Source organism: Coturnix japonica, chromosome 5 (assembly GCF_054131305.1).
Source record: "Coturnix japonica strain WE chromosome 5, WE-NBRP24, whole genome shotgun sequence".
NCBI classification, from domain to species: domain Eukaryota; kingdom Metazoa; phylum Chordata; class Aves; order Galliformes; family Phasianidae; genus Coturnix; species Coturnix japonica.
In genome coordinates this window covers 19,235,035-19,251,742 of record NC_140667.1, presented here as the reverse complement: position 1 = coordinate 19,251,742, position 16,708 = coordinate 19,235,035, and the positions used below count along the sequence as shown (strand labels likewise).

Below are 16,708 nucleotides of genomic sequence, written 5' to 3'. Positions count from 1 at the left end.
TAAATGGGAATGTCTCCAAAAACACCTACCACTAAGAGGTCTCAAGAATCTTTTCAATCTTCACACCACAATTGCTGGTTTTACTATTAAATATCAGTTTTTCCCATTTAACATATGCTGCATCACCAAATACTAGAACAGTATGTTTTTTTAAAGCTTTTATACTGTTCCTTCATTCACCTTTCCAACATCTCCACAAGATGTTGCCACGTTTCATGTATCCATCTGAAGTTTTAATTTACATCATTATGCAGTCTCTCCATCAGCAGAGTGCACTGAAGTCTGCTTATAACAGCTATCAGAAAACCTTGCTGCACACAGGGGTTCAGTCACCCTAAAGCCTGTATAGCTGCACAACTCAAAGCAGACCAAAACATCACCTTCTGAGCGAGACAATGTGCAGAAATATCTTTCTGAAACAGCACCAGAGCTTCCTTCTTCATTTCAAACACCAAGCAGGCATCCGAGAGCCAGAATTGCTTTGAGTAAGGATGGGTTTAAAATGACTAATCATTTCCTTTATTATTATAGAGAGTTTGTGGTGCCTGTTAGATAGCTTGTTTGTGTTCCCATGTGAGCTAGTTCCTTCTGCTGCACTATCACAGACTTTGGCGCTAGGTTCTCTTTTTAAAGCTACAGCCTTTAAAAACAAAAAAACCCAACCTTGCTTGTCTGACGGAGTGAAGTTTACAGATGTGTTGAATTGGACCTACACCACTCACGGTAATTCCAAAGGCAAAAATAAAGAAACAGGCCTAGCAGACGTTGATATTACTGTTGCTGGATGGAACCTTTTTTTTTCTCCTTGCTGAATCAGTTATTCATCAAAAAACAGTTTCAGGGAAGACTAAACTATTCATGAGTTCGGGCTGAACTTACAGAAGAGTTCACTTGAGGACAAAGCCCTCTGACTTGCATTGAAACTAGCACAGGAGATTCTGCAATGAACTATTCTGACTGCAACAAAACGCTCAGATTCCGAGAGCAGCGAATAAAAGCCAATCTAACAAAGGGCCACATTCAGCCGTAATACGGTGGAAGCAGCTTCCAGTAGCCAAGAAGTTGCAGCACTCAGCTGGCACGCAGCAGATCCAGGTTGAAGTCTCCCTGCGGCCCAGCCACAGACTAATCTTCCTCCATGCAGGTCAGGTCCATGTTTCGCACACGGCACTGAGCTGTCTGCAGGGCTCCCCTCCAAGAGCTGCTGGCACGGCTTCGATCCATCCTCTGATGCGTGTCCACTTGCCCTGCAATACCACTGAGCTCAGAACACATTCCTTCTGCAGGGAAGAAAGAGGAAAAAGGGCTTCAACCAGAGACATGTGGTGAAGCACCCCTGGGGGAAAGGACAGGCAGCTTTCCTCTTCTGCTCCCTTCCCCTGCGGCTCTTGGTTTTAAAATACAAACCACACAGGCAAGAAGCCCAAGCTGAACCACTCCAACATGAGGTCACATCAGTCAAATCAATTTGAAACTAGCCAGATTTGGCTTTCCAATGTTTTTTAAGACACACAAACACACACCAGCATAAACTGCCACAGGTTTTTCCTCTCTCTTCAAAACTTTCAATAAAAAAATCTAAGTTACTTTCCCATCTCTACGCCACAAAGCGCAAAAATCAAGACACAGAATTTCTTATTTAATATCATGCTAAGTACAGCCAGTGTGGAACTGCGGGCGGTTATGGGAGGGTGAGCCTGGGACACATCCTCATTTCATTTAACACCAAGACACCAACTGCCCTGGGTGCAGAAAGCACTGCAAAAGCAGTAAATAAATATTACTGTGCTTGGGAAAGGCGTGTGTTTGCACAAAGGAGTGGGGAGGCTGCTACGTATGAACTAAAGGCATAAATTCTTCCCTCTTCTTTCTGTTTAGCATTATACAGAATCCCACAGCATAGCTGTAATTCAGGAAACAGTGTTGAGTTCCTTGATCCAAGTCAGCCCATACATTCTCCTCACTCAAAAACACTCGGCACACAACAGTAAGAATGTTATTTGTTATTTCCTATGACTTAGAGCGTAATGATACTCAACAATCCTGTATATCAGATAGAGACAACTATAATATGTTCATAGAAAACAACGTCCCAGGGAGGGAGGTACACATTGAATATCGTTTTTGTTTACAAGCAAAAGTAACAAGAGGTTAATTCCAAAAGTCACCTAATTAATCAAGGTTATGTGCAGGACAATGGTACAAAGTGACAGCAGTGAGATCATGTTGCAATGCTCTGATTAACATTAATAAAGGCAGGTTGATATGCACACAGCAAAGCAGAATTAGCCAACCTGGGCTATTTGGAGAACCCATGCTCGTAGGCATGACCTGGCTGTGGTACTCCCAGCCCTTAGAACTAAGCTTGAAGAACAATGATGATTCTGTTATTGTGTAAGAAGAAAAAGTATTGTGTTACAGGTGGTTAGAAAGTGGCCACACATAAATCAAACTACTCTCAGAATCCACCCAGCTTTCATGGGCCATTATACCCAGTTGCATACCAGCAATTACTCAAGGGATCAGCTGTTTTCAGCTCCACAGCTCAGGACACAAACCTGCAACCACCTGAAAATGCTGCCCGTTTATCCAAGCTTGTCCACTTCCTGCATCTTTATAATCCTTATAAACTCTACAAATGTGTACCCCTCGAAGGCAAATGCATGATGATAAATATATTAACACAACTAGGGGCCCAGCCACAAGGGTCGATCTGAGCTTTGCATTTCTTCCACACAAGGGCTCCTGTGCACTGCCTTTCCCCATGGCTCTGACACCTGGCCAAACTGGCAGCCCCAGCCCTGAGCGGGTGGATCCGCAGCCGCCTGGCACGAGTGGCTGGGCAGAAGGAGAGGAAAGCCTCCACCCTGCGGCATGGCTTTTTCAATCACCAGTCAGCATCAAGATTTCTGAAAACAAGACTAAGACAATGAGAGATCTCAGCGATATGACTGGAGCCAATACTGCCTGATTTTTCTTTCTTTTTTCTTTTTTCTTTTTTAATTTCCTTCATGAAAATGAATCAAAAGTTCCTGTCTGATAATATCTTCCAGCACACAAGCCCCAGCCAGTGGCACATGCCAGGCTGGGGTGGAGAACTACAAACATCCCCAGCTCTGGCTTCAAGGGCAGACACAGCGCTTTGTCAGGATCAGGCTCTTAGCTCCCAGCTTCCACTCTACTAATGGCTAGTGCAGGAAGAGGGGAAAGAAATCTGTTCAGTATTTACCTATGAAAATAGTATTTATGGCTTAAAATAATAATAATAATAAAAATCTAATCAGCATTTCAGATCTTTTCTTTTTCCTGCTATTGGTTCTGGATGAATACTCAGCCCAAGCAGAAGTTCTAGCTTTTACAAGCACCACCACCTCTCATTCCTTCACGAAGAGATGTGCTTTAGAATAACAGGGAAAGAACAAAATGACCACTTCAATCGTTTTTTCCCCTCACCATCCTCCCCCACAGAACACTGCCAAGAGCAAGGCTCTACATACATAAATAGCCTGGGAAGTGTATAGCACTAACCACACCCTGCCCCAGGGCTACTGCCTTAAAGGAAACTATTAATACTGAAAAACCATAAGGATGTGGAAAACGTACAGAAGTATGTCAAGTGCAAACCTTAGCATCTCCACATGAAGGATGCCGAGTACCTCACACAAAACTGTTTTCCACCCCCTACCCTCCCGCTTTATTTTTATGAAGAGATTTTTGAGAAGTTTTCCTGACACCGCTGTTACTCTGCTTTTCCTGAAGCCACAATGGTTTTTAAATCAAGAATAGTGGCAGACATTTTTAGGAGGAAGCTTTTCACATAGAGGATGGTGACGCACTGGAACAGGTTGCCCAAGGAGGCTGTAGATGCCCCATCCCTGGAGGCATTCAAGGCCAGGCTGGATGCGGCTCTGGGCAGCCTGGTCTCGTGGTTGGTGATTCTGCACACAGCTGTGGGGGGGGTTGAAACCTGATGATCATTGTGGTCCTTTTCAACCCAGGCCGTTCTATGAATCTATGAAACATTACACGTGCTCCAGAGTTGAGGAGAATGAGAGTCTCTCCCCGCAAAAACCAAAACCTGAAACCAGGATTTTAAGGAAGGAAGATGCAACACAGCCCATTCTTGTTCTGCATGACCCAGGTCCCACCCCGCTGCACAGGGAATCACTCCTGTTCAAGGGGGAGAAGGCTGCTCTAGCCTCCAGCTTGCTCAAGGTTTCCAGAACAATTCTGCCAGCACAACCTTCGCTCTTCCCCTTGTGAAAGAGGACATTTGTCACCAAGAATAAACAGCATTTCCCAACAACACAGCAAGCAACTTTTTCAGGACATGCATGTCACTTCTGTGGGGCTGTTTGTTGCTAAAGTTATAGGAAGTTGCTGAGAAGATGTCAGGAAGTTGAGAAGGGGAACTAGAGCTTTATAAGAAAGTATCAGATAAAGCATAGTTAAAATCAGATGAGCTTTTGGGGGAGGAAGAAAAAGGAAAGAAACAAATCCCTTAATAGCAGGATCAAATCTTGTACTTCAGTTATAATGATGATCCTGATATATTGAGGAGATGGGGAATAAGGAATTTCTCTCCACTGCTGAAATCCAAGCCCCTTTGCTCTGCCAGAGTGTGACATACCTACCTAGCAGCAGCTCAGTATGTGCTCTGTAGCATCTTCCTGCCTTAAAATGCTGGCTTCAGGTTGTTGGTTTTTGTAGGGAAGAACCCTGATGCAGCTCTTCCCCCTCACAATGCAAGTGAGGGGTTAATGCCACCTTCTACACCCCTCATAAAAGCAGTCCCCATTTTGCTCCGCATCAAGTGAGTAACAGGAAAATAAAACAGGACTCCCAAGAAGCTAAGACTTCTCTAGCGCAGCTGAAGCTGGAAACTACAACCTCAGCCCATGCTGCTCTGTGTCTGTCGAAAGCCTTTGAAGTACATTCTTTGAAGCTGGCCAGAATCGGCTCTGGACCAGAGCGAGTGCTGAGCAAGCGGCTGGGGGGCCGTCTGGGAGCCTGTGAACTCCACACAGCTGAGTGGGAGCAAAACTGCCATTCAGTACATAAGCTTGCATTCTTATTATTAAGTCACCCTTCCTTTTTACACGTAGAAGGAGACTCAAATCCTGCCTTATGTTTGCAAACTGACCAGCAGGCTGGTCAGCAAGCTTCAACAAGTGTCAGGAGATCCAGAAACATATGCTCAGTTTGGTCTCTCCAACTGCTGCAAACAGCATCTCTTCAGAAAGCACATCTATGGTAGGGCTGGACTAGGTGCCAAAGCCATTCACCACGCACATTTCTGCTTCCCCCAAAATGCCTGCAAAATTTTGGCTATGGGGCAAAAGCAGCAGGGAACACAGCTTTTGTTCTTCCAGGGAGAAAAGCAGGAATCACTTAGAAATGTCTTTTTCTGAAAGCCATCCAGAAAGGACCTCTCTGACCTTCATTTTCCCCACGTATCCCAGCGTCACACAGCCTGCAGCTTTCAGCATTTCAACTATCGAGGTCTTTCTTAAAGTAACAGTCTGCCTCCAAACAACTGCAAGCTCCTGGGCACTGAGCATGTGGCAAAGGAACACTGGAACAGAACTAGAGCATCAGATATATTTTGATTCCAAGTAACCATAATTAAAAGAACAGCTAAAATCAAACCAGTGACATGCAGGAGTCTTCGCACCTGGTACAAACTGAATTTTGGGGGGCACCAGCTCTTATCATGTCCAAACATCGCTTCAGCTTCTCCTTCCCCAGAAGCTGTACAGTCTTTAATACAGGTAATCTAAATCCTAACTTCAGGCTTACTGCAGAAGTGAGTTTCACTCAGCCTCTGACAACTGCACATGACAACCATGAGGACAGATGAAGAAGTTCTTTAACGGCTAAGGCTCTCTTACTGCAGTTTTTAGCCATCACTGTGAGGCTTTTTTTCTTCTTCTTCTTTTTTTTTCTTTTCCTAAACAAGCCAGTATTTGCAATAATTATGGTAAGGAAAAGAAACCTATCAGCACTATTTCCTCGCTATTTGCTCTGCTAATTTTGTGGCTTTCCACAACACTCTAAACCAAACCATTTTCAAAACTGAAATCTAAAAAAGCTTTTTGAACATGCCATTTCACTTACTGAGCTCCATAGCAAGTATACTGCTTAAAATGCTGCACCAGAGCACAGGCATTTCCCTGTGATAAAAACACTGTCACATCTTTTGTACAGGTCCCAACCATGAAGCTGTCCTGTGGTTGCCCCCAAACACAGCCACAACTTTCTACCTGCAGTGCCTTGGTAGCTGGTACACTAAACGCATAGTTTGCAAGACAAGTTGCAGTGTTACCCTACTCAGACTCTGCTTTGTGTTTGTTTTGTTATTTTTCAATCAATTCAGACTTACAATTGAAAATCATCTAACATCTGAATCGCTCTGAACCGTTCTTGTCTATTTTCATACAGAAGAGTGACACGAAAGCAATTACACATGGAAGAACTACAGCTGCATTGCAGGAAGAAGAGTTTACACAAAATAGGCATGGCAATGTAGGAGTTAAGTACAAATACATCTAACTGGCCTGCTGACCATGGCCAGATACCAGAGCCAAGAGGATCCCTATGCTCTTCAGTTAACATCACACTTAAACCACACAGTACTATTTTAACGGCTTTCAGTTTCTACAGCATTTAACCAAAGCGTACATCTTAGCAGAGAGGTCTTTAATAGCATCCAGGCAAAAGAACTCATATTTCTTAAGGACACAGTAGCACTTTAAAGAAAAGACATTGAACTAGACCCTGAGCTAAGCCCTCTCAAGTCACTTGCTCCCTGCTTGTGTGCTTAGCATGCTATCAACACAAAAAGCCAATAAATTGCTGCCCCTTCCTTCCACGCTTTGTTTTTAAAAGGTTCTTTGTATTTCATTTCAGTTTATTTAAGCAAGATTTCTATCACCGCTGGTACAGAAACAGGCAATTTTTGTTATCTCTGCAAGCATAAAAAAGCCTCTGGAAATATATCTACGTGTATTAATTGCTCTGACCTTACAATTTAGCAACTTAAAACTTGTTTGTTCACTCTAATCAGCAAGCACAAATCAGCAAGTCTTTAAGCCTTGACAAGTTATGGAAATTAATGACATCAGGAGTGGCCCTTTTCAGTTTTTCCTGCCAATTCCCAAGATCGATGATAGAGCTGAGCAAAACATCAGCTCTAAGGCTTTGGAGCTCAGGGTGTTTTCCTGAGCATGCAACTGTTATCCAAGGAACAAGCTCTGCCATGAACTCCCCGAGCTTCTTCTGGGTCTGGATGCACACACAGGAATCAAGGAGAACTCAGGAATCAGCTACATCCACTGACTCTCCCTTGTGCCATACACTTTCAGAGTTGCTCCAGACACTGAAAAGAAGGACATGTGACCTACTTTCCCAACCAACTGCTCACAAGGATTATTGCTTTCATGGGTCACTGGACACGTTCCTGCCCTTTATTGTTGCTTTGGCCGCAGAGCGAGGATGGCAGTTCAGCACTTCCCAAATCATTCTCAATTTTAGAAGAAAAAACACAGAGAAGAGTGAAAGACAAGGAGCGTATGGGAATGCAAGTAGTTTTAGCACAAGATTCACCAAAATACACTGAGAAATGAGTGCCAAGCTCTGTCTCTCTTCCCTAAACACCATAAGGCAGCAGCACACCGAAGGAGGAGTTGGATTTTATATTGGAAGGGCTGTGGCAGAGCTGAGAACTGTTTGCTTCCCTGGTTTTGGGTAAACATCCAAACATTTGTGTGACTAACTGGTCCTCATCATTAGATTTGTGTGCAAACTTCCATACAGCAACACATTTAGTCCGCATACTCAGAGAGACATCTGCTGCTCTTATTTCCTCTCATAATCCAAAGAGACGTGGGACACAAACTACTTTTTTTTTTTTCTTTTAATAACTGGAATCTCATAATTAAAATTAGGTGAACATTATGCTAGATAGGCGATCTAACCTCCAACTACACCTAGAAGGGCTTCCTTACACTAAGAACAACTGAGCACGGTACTTCTCTGCAACAGGTTGGTCATTAATGCTGTGGTCGGGCACTTCTTAGAGCAGGGAAAAAGAGGCAAGAAGTGGAAAGTGGCAGCAGGAGACCATAACTTCTGTTTACTTTTGTTCTTCCCACTCCAACTTGTGATTACTATTGCTGGTCCTTTGGTGAAAGAAAGAAAATCTGCAGGTACAGACAAACACAAAAGAAAGGTGAAATGGGCCCAAACAGGCAGGATATTGACAAAACATCACACAACAGTACTGTAAGACTGTCAGAGCTGCTTGGAGTTCTGTAGCATGTTTCATTGCTTTTACTAACAGGCCTCAAACTCAGTCTCCTAACTAGCAATAACTCCTTGCCAGCAGAACTACAATTAGACTCTAAAAATGGCCTCCTTTTTATTGTTAAAATGTGTAATAAACGTCTGAGACAAGAAGAATATTAAGCCTCAAAAGAAACCAAATGTGTTTGAGGAAACAGATAACAGTCTATGGATAAAATAAACAACGTAAGAAAAAAGATTAATTCCCTCATGTAAACTGGAGGAGGAAGAAATGATTTTGCCAGTAGATTCCCATGTTCCGACCTCTGCGTGAACTTCAAATAACCAGTTTGCAGTTGCAAGCAGCAACAAGAATGGAAAATGTACTCATTGAAAAACTCTGAAGGATCCCAGTCCTTCTGACTTCTTGCTAAGCAGCTGAAGCAAAAGGTCAATTCAAGAAACACATACACGGCCACTCACCTGGCCACATGGTGAGCTTGTTTAAGAAGCTCAGCTGGCAGGAAACTTCTCTGCCAGCACAGTTATCTAACTCAGCCTGACACAGGGTCAGACACGGGCCAGCAGAGTGATAGAGAACAGCACACGTCATAGGATAACCATGGGGAAGTAGATGGTCTTCAGATTGGCTGTTTCATAAAACCTCACCCTCCTGCAAACATAAAGGAAAAAGCTGCACCTGCTGCAGGAAGGTTGTTCTTTATCTATCCGGAATCTCAAGAACATCACTACTACAACTCACCCATTCCCCACCTACCTGCCTTCCTTTTCTTCTGCCTACATGACGCAGCTGAAGGCCTGAAGCAGGGCAAGCGCTTGTCTAAAGTCACATAGATCCAGTCACTTAGTTCCCCTTACCACTGCTAACAGTGTACACCATTTCTAGAAAGCACCAACAACTGAAATAAGTAAACCAGTAGAGACTCACATGATGAAAAATGTCATTTTTGATACCTGTACTACTGCTTCATAGAGCTTGGTAGAGTTTTATTCACAACAGAAACGGCACCACACTCTTTTCAAGTAAGCGTCATAAATACAGCAGAAATTAACTGCTACAAATTACTTGGTTTTAAATAAACTGCCCTCCACCCTATGGACAATAATATTAGCAGAAGTGACAAGCAGAGCAGCTCAGAACAGCAGAACTTGCAGAAGGCAGGAGGAAACTCAGCACCCCTTTTTTGCCCTGCAATGCAAATTAGACATCTGTACTTCAGTAACACCCAGAAACAGCACCCGGGGCACCTTTCTGCTGAAAACTGTGCCCACATCTGGCAAAAACACTCCCACCCACTGCCCTTGTCATCTAACTTTGAGGTTTGAAAAGGACCTTCCCCTTTCCCAGAGAGGAAAGCAATAATTCTATTTCCTGCAACACATATTTGAAAGGTGAACCTATAGCAATCACTGAACACAAATCTTTTGGGGTCCACCAAAGGCTTGGAGAGGAATTCGCTATTCTGTGTGTAAGGAAGATCCAAAAGCACCAATGACAAGGTGAGGTCATTTACCTTTCCCTGCTTTACAAGCCATTTCCAAACCACTGGTTGGTAAGGAGACTTAAGAAAATTGCTAAGATTCAACAGGTCAAGCACAAGAATTAAAGAGAACCCAGCTTTGCAAGAAGAAAAAATTAAGTCACATGCAGAAGTGCAAAGCTAGCAGCAGGGAAAAAAAAAAAAAAAAAAAGAAAGAAAGAAAAAACCAACAACTCATTTCCTTTGGCACAGAAAAGGAACAGGCAAGTGAGTTGTCAGAAGAGCCAAGAATTCTACTTCCTATCATCATTAACCAAATGAAGTAAGAGCACACTTCTCCAGACAACCAGACCCACAGTCTTCCATTGGAAAGGCAGGAAATGTCACCTGGGGTAGGTAGAGGCACTGAAAATAGAAACATAAATTATAAGAGGAAGGGCACTGCAGATACTTAATGCAGGGAAAAAAAAAAGGGGGGAGGGAGGGGGGGGGGGAGAAATATCCATACTGGATCCCTTCATAGATCTGTGAGCAATTTTAAGAAATGGTAAATGTGCTCTACAGCTAGTCAAAAATAAGGCATGATTTCTAGAGTGAGAATATGTAGAAGAAAAGCTGAACATACTGAATAAATCATGGTACTGAAATCTTTATTCCAGCATATTCTTGAAGGTCCCTTCATTGGTAGAAGGAAAATACACAAGATAACCTTCCAGTCATTGAACTCAGCATAAACTATAGTTTAGAAGTTGCACAGATAATTGGGATTTGTTTTCTTCTCATTTTAACCTGCTAAAAATATTTTCATAGAATCACAGAATAACTTGAGCTGGAAGAGACCCTTTATAGGCCATCTGGTCCAACTCCCCTGCAATGAGCAGCGACACCTACAATAGGATCAGGTGCTCAGAGCCCAGTCCAGCCTGACCTTGAATGTCTCCAGGGGCAGGTCAACCACCTCCTCTCTGGACAACCTGTGTCAGTGACTCATCACCCTTATTGTAAAAATCACCTTTGTGATGCCCAATCTAACCCCCCTCTCTTATCTTGAAACCATTTCCCCTTGTCCTATCACAACAGTCCATGCTAAAGAGTATCTTCCCCTCTTTCTTATAGCCTCCCTTCAGATACTGAAAGGACACTGTGTTCATACATGATGCTCTAGGAAGACATCCAGCTTTACTGATATATATGACTGTTTCCTACAGTATTTTCTGCCTTCTCTGCTTTGTGCCTGACACATGCAACATGAGTGAATATGCAGAGCAAACATGATGCTGACTTGGCCCCAAGTGCTGCCAAAAAGCTCCAGGAGAAAGATGTAGATGGTGGTTTTTTTTTCTGTTTGGCTGGTTGGTTGGCTATGTTTTTTTAAAGAACTTTGAGTAATCATCATGCTAGAAGCCACAACACTATAAAAGCAGCATTAAAAATAAAAAATAGAACAGCTGCTACTTGACTTCTTCACATCTGCTGGATTAGGTGCTAGAGAAATTTATGTGAAGTTACTGCTTAAACAGTATCCAAAAGAACCCCACACAGACTACTCCAAGTGATAACCCTCAGAAGCTGTAGTTCTGAGAGTGACCCCAACCTTCGGTGAAAACATGAACACAAATTGAACACAAATTACAGCAGTCACTGGTAAGTCCATCTCTCTTTCTGTATAAATGTTGGTACTAAACTAACCTCCCAAGATCATGGGTGGAAAATTGGAAGAGTGAAACAGAGAACTTCTGAGTGCATATTCACATATTTAAAAGGAAGGAAAGATGACTGAACATTCATAAACTACACCAAAATACTGAAAGCTAAATAATATACTCCACACTGAACTAACACTTTGAACAGAATATGCCTTACACTACAGCTTAGGTTTTTCCTTACAAACTTTAATATCTTAATATTTAAAGGCAACTAAGGAGCAGATTTAGCTAGCTCAACAATTGCAGATCTCAGAGTAAACAAGCAGTTCTGCTAAAGAACAAGGGAAAGTAGAGGAAAGAGCCATTAACCCACTATTAGCATTGGTGAGGGATGAAAGAAAGAAAGAAAGGGTAAGTTCACCTCAAAGGCTCAAGAATTTAGCAGAGCGGCTTCTTGCTGCCATTTTTAACAGGGTTTTCTGCCACGAGATCAGTTGGACTATCCTTGGAAACCAATGTTAGGTGATGCCCAGACAGGTTGCAGAATCTAGCCTAGGGTGTTCTACAATGAGCTAATCACACAAAACAAAGCCTCCAAATTCAGCATAATCTTATGTCTGTATGTTTGGCACGTTGAGAGCTTCTCAGTGGCTCACACTGTGTGTACTCAATGAAATCCCTGGTTATTAATTCACAGTGCAGGACAGGTGCTACCTTAGCAGACATTATATGGAATGGAGCCAGTTGGTTATTCGTGGGCAACACTGGGGGTTGTCAGGAACTTCTGTTTAATGAGTAACAGTCTCTCCTCCCCCTCTCCGAAAAGAAAAGCAAACACAAGGTAAGGTCACTGTTTCCTGATTACTCTGTGGATCTTCTAGTTACATATTAGCTTTCATGCATATTAACAAAACAATAAAGCAGCAGCAGAAACTGGGTTTTTTCCCTTCCCCTACCAAGAAGTAAATGAATAAAAGGGTAGATTTAAGACAGCCAAAACTGCCAGGGGGAGACACATCTTTCCACAGACAGCAGCAGTCCAGCCCAATCCCATTAGGTTGTAGGCTCAATGACTGATCCTCACTAACGTGATGGGCCACAGACATTGCAAACATACCGTCCCCTGAGCCTAAATTTTTGCTGAAGTTCCCATTCTGTGAGGTAGACACATGCAACACATCAAGCCAGCCATGAAAGCACAAAAGAAAACTTACATGAGGAAAAAAAAATACACCCAAAAAGCATTGCTGACCATCCACTCAGAAAACTTCATAGCTGAAATTCCTGCCATGTCTGCTTGAGGAGGGATTACGAAAAAGATAAACAAAACAAAAACCAAACACACACCACACAACGTGGGTTAGCTGTAAAGTCAAGCACCTGACCTACAAAAGTTTTCTTATCTGTTTGTAATGCAACTCTCTACATCCAAAGCAAGACCTCAAAAGCAGGTTTAGGTGAGACCTGGCCAATGCAGACTCTGATGTTGGACAGATTGACTTCAGCAGGTCTCAGGGTTTAGATTTTGCCCCAGGCAGTGTGCACGGCTCTGTGCCAGCTCAGGGGAGAGACCTGGAGCAGTGCCCCAGGCACAGAGCCAGCTGAAGAGCAACATGGCTCAGTGCCGCTGACACCGGGGGTGCAGCACCTTCTGTGGGACACCACGCTGGTAGTCGGCCAGCACCCACCTGAGGAAGGTACCAGTATCACTGCTGGCCAACACCATGACAGCAATCAGTCAAAACCACAGCAGGTGCCAGACTTTCTTTCCATAGAAGAGTTAGCTTTCTATTAGCAGTGAAAGATGCAAAAAAAATTAGGCCTATGCATCACAACCCCGGCTGTCATGGCCCCCTAAAATGATGCACAGTTTATGAAGGACAAATTAAAATGGACAAAGCAACGGACCCTTCAATCCCCTTAATTCAATTCTCTCCTTTAAGGCAGTGCACTGTTAGTACCCCAGCAATGAGACTAACACTGAAGTTTTTCAGCTTGATGGTAAAATCATGTAGTGTCCATCCATCTCCAATAATAGCAATATCGAGACAATGAACTCTATTGAGGCATCTAATAAGGCAGATAGTCATTTGCATAGTACATTTTCTGTGACTCTCTGTAATACAGCATCTCAAAGACTCAATTCAGACTATTCTCCTTTCCCACAGACGTCAAAAAAAAAGGGGAAAAAAAAAGAAAAAAAGGATTCTTTACCAGAAAAAGTAACAATGACCCTTCCCATAATAGGAGAAAGCACAAAATGGGGTTTTCCTGCCTACGATGGGTGCACACTGCTGTCAGTGTGTTTTTATTTGGTTGTGTGGGCTTTTTTCATTTGTATAAAAATACACTCTTCATCTCTGTTGAAAGCTCAGAAATACCTTTCTGATTTTGCTCTAACGGGCTTCCAAGTAGGAAGCACTTTGAGATCTCCACCCACCAGACAATTTCATCTTTAATTCCTGCACTGCAGTCTTTTCCTTTCATCTCTGCACATACACCATCTATCCCCCCCTCCCATCCTCCTCCCCCCTCCATAACTTGCTGAATTATTCCTAGCTGGGCACACTGGGACATACCACGGTCCTGGCGATGCACTAACCTGCATGTGAGCCCTGAGTTTTAGCATAGGCTCTGCAACATGGGTAAGCTTGCCAAGTCACTTCTCCTCCATCAGACAGCTTAGAAGCAAAACACACACGTGGCTTATGTTGTGCCTCACGGTTCAGCTCCAATAACATCTCCAAGAACTGCTTTCTACAGAAAAGCTGCAGTGACTACAATCAAGATGAAGAAGAGGAAGGACATAAAGCACCTACATTAGTCCCAGTGGTAGCAAAGCTACCTTGAACTACATAGGCTGGGCATACACTCAGTGCTATTGATCACCACCCTGACTCCTGACACTCTGGCTGCAAACCCCAGCCCTCTGCAGCCAGCATGGGCAACCATGACTTGGGCTCTGTGGAAATGAAAGTAGCTGGTGTTTTTGGCATGTCAGTGAAGGTCAGTGGGAAGGGGAGAGCAAGCTGCCATAACACAGCTCCAGTAAGGAACGGCGTTGCACTCTTTGTCCAAGTTTCTGATTTTATCGGATTATGCCACAGTGTTAACATTGTTTATGGCCCTATTTTGTGTCTGTGAATCACCCCCTCCCAGAGACTCTTCCTCTGCCCGTTTATAAATAGCACCACACACAGAACAGAGCCTGTGAAGCACAGGAGACTCGTCGAAACAAAATAAAGCACATCAAGCTGACAATCTTTCAAAAGCCTTTCTCATTTATTTATAGCGCTGGCCATGGCCAGACAGACAGATTCCCACATTTTATAAACCCTGTAGGTCACTATCTCCATTGCTCACTCACAAACAATTCTGCTAGTAACAAATTCCCTCTGGTTACGAGTGAACTTCCCCAGCACAGTGCTGCTTGGCACAGGCCTTCTGGAAAGAAAGATTTTTAAATAAGCAATGTGATGTATTTTTGTATGTATTTGGAAGCAACGTATGCCCAGCCCAAAAGAAAGAAAGATGACATTCTAGCAAAGCAGATACGTGACCAGAAGGCTCAGAGAATAGTTTGCTGGACTCTGAAGGCACACAACACCTTACTGAGCCAACAAACTGCCCACCGAGCTCCAACATCAGCCACTCTATGTTTGCAGCACCAGTAGCAGCAGCAAAGCTGGAGCTGGAAAAGCCCCTGGTAATGCACTGCCAGCGGAGATGCAGGTAGACAGGGCAGGAGATGTTCATGTTCTCCCAGGTCCACTGAGCAGGAACAGAAGCCCCAGAGAAATAGCACTGCCTTTCTCTATGGATAAAATTCCTGCTAAGTGCTTAACGTGAATGCAATCCAGCACTTCTCCATTTGATTTACCAGTTATTTTTCCTCCCTGGAATTAATCACACGGTTATTTGTCAGACTAATCGTTCCTTAATCAGCTGTAGAAGTTAAAACCTGTTTTAACAAGATTCCTCTTTAAACACAAAGGACAAGTAAAACAACTGAAACGTGTATTTTGGGAACAGTTAAATGTGTGATTATCATGGTTCTTTTCTGTTATTTCATAGACTCAACAAATAAAAAAATACTCGTTTATAGTCTCAATTCAGAAAGGAAAATCCCAGTGCTTGGAAAACATCACATTAGGGCTGGACATCTTTTAAGCCACGTACATCTTTTTTATCCCCCTTTTTCTTATTATTTTAATTCTCCTACTTATTATCTCAGCACACATTTCCATTTCCTTTAGCCTCTCTCAAACAATAGTCAATACTAAACAAACAACAATTAATACCAACCTGAATAACTTCACATTAAGGGCTTATTTCTTCTCATATATTCAACTATATGTATGATCACACACACACACACACACCCTTGAACTGACTTGTACCAAAAATTACTTTCAGAGAACAATAAATTAAGAGTAGGGTTCTCCTACAATTAAACAGCAGCACAAACTCAGCACACCCAAGCTGTGTGTCACAGCCCTCTGGTGTGGGCTCAGAGGGCTCAGTAACACTGATCTCTATTATCACTGTAAAATACCAACCAAAGGAATTGCTGAAGTAATATTTAACCTACCATTTGAAGAATACATTTGTAATCACACTTTATAGCTTCTCTGACCAGCACACAGTGGACTCTGAGATCATAAAATAGGGCTGCATCATAACAACAGGAAATTCACACAAAAAGTCTGACGGATGCAAAGGGAGAAACAAATCAGGGAGGAGAAAGAAATTTAATTAGAGCTGGCTGCAAAGTAAGGCATATGGTTCATTTTTGCTTTCAATTAAAACACCCTCCTCAGCAAGCTAAATAAACACAAATTTAATCACATACATCAAGAAATGAAGACAAGCACAACAGAAAATCTAGACAGAAGCTGAGCTACACACCATGTGCACTTATAATCCAAGCTCTGCAACAAACACTACTCTGTCAAAAGCACAGGCACTTCTGCCTCATCACCATGGCATATAACCATCCATCACCTCCACATCACTAAAACCTGCTCCACCCACAGAACTCAAACCTGATTTGAAACGTGGGCAGGAAAGGACAGAAAGAGAGAAGTGTAAAGAATAGGAGTGACTCCCAGGAACAGCCTTTTTCAAAAGAGATAATAGTGAAGATTCCCAATGACAAAAATGCTAAAGTTAAAAAAACAAAAAAACCCACAACAAACAAACAAAAAAACCTGCCATGTTTCTACACAATGGACAGTGTAAGAGATGAAGGCCATCGGGGCAGGATTTGCAACCAAA

At 42.9% G+C, this 16,708-nt stretch overlaps 1 protein-coding gene across 6 annotated transcripts in view; it reads right to left on the bottom strand.

The window, feature by feature from the left end:
* PTPRJ (protein tyrosine phosphatase receptor type J) overlaps positions 1 to 16,708 on the bottom strand; it is a 66,007-nt gene that overhangs the window by 36,458 nt on the left and 12,841 nt on the right. Inside the window, exon 1 of one of the 6 annotated variants that reach the window (XM_085548652.1) lies at positions 11,853 to 11,969. The exons of the other annotated variants lie outside the window; for them this stretch is intronic. The gene's annotated coding sequence lies outside the window, so the exon portion shown is untranslated. Of the gene's footprint in view, positions 1 to 11,852; positions 11,970 to 16,708 lie in introns of those variants that run through there. 6 annotated transcript variants of the gene reach the window in all.